We start from the raw sequence: 6,810 nt of genomic DNA, 5'->3' as shown, positions 1-6,810 counted from the left end.
CCCACAAAAGCAGCTGTCGCCACATCAGCTCTCATGGGAAAAGGGTCCTAAGGGGTAGCCTTGAAAACTTTGGTGCCACAGTGAGCTCTTTGAGGGTCAAAGGACCTGATGACCCTGCTTTTTTGGTGGGAAGTCACTTAAGTAATCCTTTTGCTGTGAGGACATGTGGCTTTAAGCACTGAACAGAGTTGACAGATGAGTCTGAGCGGATTAAGGGTCCAAATAGATGATTTATTTGGGAAGAGCCTTAAATTAGTGCAGCAAACCTGTAAACAGGTAGAGACTGAGTGGCTGAAAGCAGCACCTCCTGCAGTCATCTCCTGCTGCTACCTCCGCACCTCAGAGGAGAAGTTGATCTGTCAGAAGCCTTCTGGATGTTTTTAGCATGGGAGACGAAGCCTTCTGCATTCTTCAGCCCAATTTATCAGGAAAACATGAAGCAATTTCAGTAGCAGCGATCATAAACAAGCCAATGCACGCAGGGCAGAACGAGATAGAGTACAGCACAGACACAAAGCTTTCCCAGTGATTAACAGACATACCACCCACCAAGGCACAGCTTACACACACCAGCTGTATTACACACGGCCAGGGAAACTTAACCAAGTAATTATAAAGGAGCCCGTATCTAGTTAAAACAAAACAAAACAAAACAAAACAAAACAAAACAAAAAAAAAACCAAAAAAAGGCAGGAGGAGACAGGAACAGGGAAAGCACGCAAAACTGTACTTTAATCCTGAAGAACCAGTCAGAACAGGAAGCCACATTCTAAATTTGGTTATTTAAGCTGTCAAAGAGTATTTCTGTTTCCAGTTCTTGAGCAAAGAAATCAGACGAGTACAGGAGTAGGGAGATAAGCATCACTGAAAGAACAAACCCCTGCTTTTAAAGCCCTTTGGTCAGCTGCCCATCATGATCGATGATTAGGCTGCCTAGTTGAGAATTCAACACCTATTTTGCAATATTATCAGTTCATTAAAACCTTCCCTCACCAGCCCCACATCCAATCACTGTATAGTTTACTTATCATTAAATCTTCGAGAGTCTGACACAGAGAAGTCAATGCTCAATTACACCTTTTTTACAGAGCTGAAGCAAAGATGACTGAAGGGACCCGAGCAGGAAAAGGGATACAAGCAGCAATGTCTGCTCTCAACAAGCAACACCAGTGGAGGTAACATATTATTTCAGTGACCTGTGGGAAAGAAAGATCTAAATCCTCCCAACTGTCAAACCATCCACTCCCCCAGTTTTATAAAGGAATGATTTTGATGCAAAGACACCAAAGAGCTGAATGGCAATGAGTCCAGAAACCCTGGCTCAGATTATCAAAATACATTTAAGTGTCTGAAATCCATGAAGTGCTGAAAACTCTTGAGGATTCATGTTTAACTTTGAAGTCTTGTGAAGGTGTCCCACCAGGAAAGGGAATTTCAGAGTTTCCCTTTCTATTCCTCTAGCTTAGAGCACCTGGTTCATGCTCAGCAGGAGACAGAAGCACGTATGGAATCCTTAAGGCACCTCCTGGTCAGCCCCTCCTCTGTGAACCTCTGAAGGAGCACAAGTGCATGGGAGCAGCTGTTCTGGACTCTAGACCCTTTTGGTAGCTGAAGGATCTGACCCACCTTCATTCCTTTTACTTCCCCGTTTGTCCTTGCCCTGTTCCTCATTCTCCTCTGTTCACACGCTTAGAATGACAAATGCAAAACCACTTTTCATAAGCATTCAGATTTTGAGCGAGCTCCCTGTGTTTACCCGGTAATTTGGCAATGCAATGATATTACTCTGCTTGATACTTCAGCCTGAAGATCACACCTGAAATCATCTCACACATTATTGTGGTCCACAAGTATGTCATCGGACTGGACATGTTGCAACCACAAACACAGACCTTGCAGTGAACTAGCCCTGAAGATACCTGTTACTAATCTAATAAACCCAAATTTTACTGCCAGTTCAATACCTTTGCTCACAGTTTAGTGATAAAAGAGCTGGTATTCAAAAATAAAGGCCACTGTAATGAATCGTGGCCCACAGAACTTTTTCTGGTGGTCAGCAGAGCTAGCAGATGACCAGAACTGTTCTTTATCTCGGTATTACACTCTTCCCCAAGCAGCTGTGGTAAATGCCAGAGAGAGGCTGAGCTGTCACTGAAAGGAAAGACAGAAAGATGAATTCAGGAAACACATTCTAAAGATAAGGTTCATACTACAAGAGCTTAGTAATCTCCAGCACGGATAAACACACGTTTTCCTGTACACCACACACAGTCCCTTCTTACTCAAGATCTGGAGTTAACAAACTGTCTTGCACACCCATTAAAGACCCAGCTGGTTGGTTCAAGTACCAACAGAGTAAATGTTTGGCAGCTGCAGCAGCAAGCAAAGGCAGCACAAGGAAGGTTTAGTTGCCAGAACTCCCAACGCACGGCTTTTGGAAGTGTCTCTTGTAACACCAGATAGGTTTTAAGGTTAACCAGGAGTGCCAGGAGCCTGCCACAGGAGCACCAAATGCTGATGATACACATCTCCAAAAGTCACAGCTGTCACAGGATGCTGCAGATCCACACATCTCAGTGTGGAGTGTGAATGAGCCTTCGGAAGTGCAGTCAACTCAGTATCACACGATCACCCCCCCACTTCTCACAGGGACTAATACACATTTTACAACGGGTTTCAGTTTAAAAATCAAACAGGTTGGCTTACAGTTTCTTGAGCTGCTGTCCTGTAGAAGGAAGCACATGCACCTATTTCACTTACTATTTGAAAAACAACGTCTATACTTCTATAAACCATCAGCTCCTGCATCAGACTGTGGTCTTCCGCTCCTAAAACAAAAGTATTTACTCACAGCTTGAGACCTTGAGGCATCTTGGCACATCCAACTGTTATCATGGCAATAATCTGATTTGCTTTCCTTCCCAGTTCACTCCTGGAAGGAACTATTTTGACTAAAAAAAAAAACAAACCAAAAGGTAACCATACTTGTGCTGCAAAAGGTGTGGGGTTTTTTTCTTTTTAAATTATAATTTAACACCACACTCTTGCCTCCACTTGAAGAGGGAAGGACAAGCACTTTCTGAGAACATTTTCAGGTAACAAGCCCCAGATTTCAAGGAGGATGTAATCACCTTCTGTGGCACCTGAAGGGAACGACAGGCTCCTCAGCTTTACCTGAGCAAACTGACTTTAGTCTGACCCACTGCCAGACCATAAAAGTTCAAAGAATCCCTCTGAAGTCCCTGGCAGCCTCACTAGGCAATACAGTTCACCCAGTTTTATATGCAAGAGTTACTGAGCAGCCTCAAATGCTGCATTTCAGCAACCAGAGTGGTTTCAAGGCACACAGAAGTGGTAAAATCATGATAGTGTGGAAATAGAGGCACCATTTAAAACATAAAACCCAAAAAGCAAGCAGCAGATCCTGACAGCAAATCCAACGCAGCTGCAGCACTGCTGCTTCGCTGGCCCCGGAGATGTTGTTGGTCAGCAAAACAAAGATGCTGAATCCTTGCAACCTTGGCACAGAGCACACAAAACCTGAATGTCAATACCTCAGCGGGTGTAAACACAACTCACAGCTCAATACACGTGAGTTTTAGGTAAATTTTAACAACCTCGGGATGCTGCAAAGAGCTCGTTAAACAGATGCTCCATTAAGAGTGTATTCAGTGTGGCAGCAGCATGTCTGGGGACAGGAGAGATGTGCAGGCCAGTTTAGCTCCACAGCCTCCAGACAGCCTAATAAAAATGTCAGAACATAGCTATGAAGGTAATAAATGTAATAAATAGATTGTTCAGGACATCTGCTTATGCAGCACTGTCTTGGTTCCATTAGCCAAGAGTGACAAGGACTGGCTTGATCAGGGGCTCCAGAGCAAGCACCTGTGTCAGGGCTTTGGGGATCTCACCTGTAAACTGCACGAATGGTCACAGCTACAGCTGGACACAGAGACATCCCCTGGGCTTCCCCCAGAGCAGGGCCTGGATATGAGAAAAAATATTCCAGAAGCCAAGCTGGTTTCACCTGTTTGTTCAGCTTATTCATAGCATTAACTTGCTGGGGTTTTCAATAATGGATAGAAATATTTATAGAAATCAGGTCTGTGTTCACTATACCCAAGTACTTTCCTCAACAGGAAAACAAACCATTCCTCTTTGCATCAACACAAAAGAGTTCGACAGGAAATGCCATTGCAAGCACCTTCTAAGGATGGTTGCAGAGCACACAGGAACTCTTTCTGCACTCTGATAGCTCTTTCCATCTAATTAATTTCCATCCATTAATTCCCAAAGCAGAAAGCTCCTCGCTCCAAGATGGTGCTGGCAAGTGCAGACTTGTCAGGTCATCTGAATGCTCTGTAGAGCAGGTTTAAGTTTATACGTTTTCACACAGTTCTCCCCTGTCTGTGAGACCCAGTCCAGGCAATCACAGGCTGTGCAGAGACATGGGGACACAGGAATGGAAATGAAGGTTCTACCAATGATTGTCAAGAGTGACCACTGCAAAAATCTTCTGACACCAAACAAGTCCATGTGCTTATGCTTAGGTCTTCACTAATTCCCCTGCAAGCATTAACACCTTTGTGCACTAAGATCCTATTTAATAACATTTGAAAAGTTATTTTATTAATGTAAACACACTTTTAGTCCTACCACAGCAGTACTCCTGGCTTCAGTGTCCAGTTAACAGGATGAATTTGGACATGCCTGATGCCTGACACGCTGAGGTAGAATGTGAACACATTTTCCATGACTGCAGGAGACAAAAGGTCTCCTTGCCAGAAGAATTTTACAAACAGCAAAAAAAAAAATCCCACCCCAAACACTGACCATTGACTGTAGCTGCAGCCAGGTCACCTGAGTGAAGCCTCAGGAGAACTGGGCCCTGCCCAGGCAGGCAGTGAGGAATGTCAGGCTGCTGCAGAGCACTACCTGAGTGACACTGTAGCTGGAAACACACCTTTCCTTTTAAGCCAAACTCAATCTGTAGCCTTTTTACTGTCTGGATTTTTAATAGCTGCTACTTGCTATGTCCTTGTGAAAACTGGGGATTAGATATACTCAGGAGCTGTTTATGGACATCTGCTGCTCCTCTGCAGCAGACTCCAGGTTCACTACTTACTCCATTTGACTCTATTATTTTTATCCTGCTGTAATCAAACACATTTAACACCCATCCCCCTGTTTTCCCCCAGAAGGAGCTTGGTTTTAGTTAGCTTTGTGACCCCAGTAACAGGAGTCACAGAGCTTGGATCACCACATCAGCGGCAGGTTGTCACTTCCTACCCCCGGAAGTTATTTCAAATATATTAAAAAAATGCTCGTTTCAGACCTAACCTACAATGGTTGCTAAGTGCCCACAACAATTAAATACCTCCCATCCCTTCCAATACATTATGTATACTGAGATCAAGTCATGAGTTGATCTTGTGACTGCTGGAAGGCCAAGAGTGAAATGAAAAATCGGAGTTTAGCCGAGTTCAATCTGAGCCTTCGGGAATTGTGCTTTCCAGCTTTCCTCTCACTCATGCAAGCTGTAAAATGAAGAAACAGCAATTCTTAAATCATCATTTAGGGCTAGAAGACTGAAGTAAACAGGGCAGTCACCTTCCCTGAGCCATAGAATCACAGAACTACAGGGAAATCATGGGAATGTGCAACCAGGACAACTTTTTCTTTTGCAGATTCATCCAAGTTGGCCCCAAAACACAAAGTCCTGATCTCATTCAAGCATTTTAAATACTACATATTATGGCTTCTGTTGCTACCTACTCACACAAACAACATTAAGCAAAGAACTGTAACAGTCAGAGAGCTCATAAAGGGAGAACCAATTCACCTTCACTTCCCCTTTACTCCCTCTGGAGGGAATCTTAAGCCTTTCACAAAATCTGACTGCAACATTTTAAGCCAAGAAAGTGCTCCTGCCATTGGAGAAGTCACCTGATATATACAATTTCTGCTTTTATTAAGTTCAGCTGAAATAGTTCTTTTGATGGCTTAGAGGAAAGGGGACAAAGCTTACAAGACCCCCAAAAGTCTTACCCTTCAGACTATACCTACATTATAAAAATCACCATTTATTCTTGTCAGTGTTCAATCAACTGTTTCAATGTTTATTTTTTAGCAAATAACATTTACCAAAAAATCAGGTCTTCCTGGAGCAACTGAAATCAGCATTTACAAGAGGTGAACACCTCCCTGCAAAACAATCCCAGTTAAACAAAAAAATCCCTGCAAATTCTCAGTGTCTCCTAACTCTGGAGTGTAAGTTTGACTACTTGCATCAGCAGCAAATACCCACACATCCACTGAATGTGCTATTTAATCAGCAGGTGCCTGTATGGATCAGATCACCCTTGATGGCAACAGGGACTATTTAACCAGAGAACAGGAGTTTATTAGTCTGGTTAGAATACTCTGAATACTCTGATGGTGGACTAAATCCTGAGAAGCAACATAAGACACTGGAGGGAGCTACAGAAACAGCAGTTTGGAGAATATATTCACTGACATCTTTGCCAGCTGTTCCCCATATATATTTTTTAGTGTGCAATCCGACTTTTCCCATTTCCTGCTGCAGCAACCCTGTTATTGGGAGCATCACTGAGGCCACCGTTAAATCCATTTTTCAGTAAGGCTGCATGAGACAGTTGTGCAACATCAACAACAGGCAGAAAGTGATGCATGTTTGCAGTACATGCCAGAGGAACAACTAAAGCCCCGTGGAACATTCCACACAGCAAGGCATCCTCGAGGACTCTTGTGAGCTTTGAGTGACAATCTTACCTTCTGGGCTGGGACCGG

The 6,810-nt window shown here is 43.5% G+C and overlaps 1 long non-coding RNA gene across 1 annotated transcript; it reads right to left on the bottom strand.

Annotated features, from left to right (window-relative positions):
* Positions 1 to 210: 210 nt before the first annotated feature.
* On the bottom strand, positions 211 to 6,786 carry LOC108446938. Its single transcript, XR_001862280.1, has 2 exons — positions 2,852 to 6,786; positions 211 to 2,151 (listed from the first exon to the last, which is right to left on the bottom strand). It is a non-coding gene; the product is annotated as an uncharacterized LOC108446938 (long non-coding RNA).
* Between the last annotated feature and the right edge of the window lie 24 nt (positions 6,787 to 6,810).

The sequence above is a fragment of the Corvus brachyrhynchos genome, unplaced genomic scaffold (genome assembly GCF_000691975.1).
Source record: "Corvus brachyrhynchos isolate BGI_N302 unplaced genomic scaffold, ASM69197v1 scaffold145, whole genome shotgun sequence".
Lineage (NCBI taxonomy): Eukaryota > Metazoa > Chordata > Aves > Passeriformes > Corvidae > Corvus > Corvus brachyrhynchos.
The sequence above is the reverse complement of the archived record's forward strand: the minus strand, read 5'-3'. Positions and strand labels throughout refer to the sequence as shown.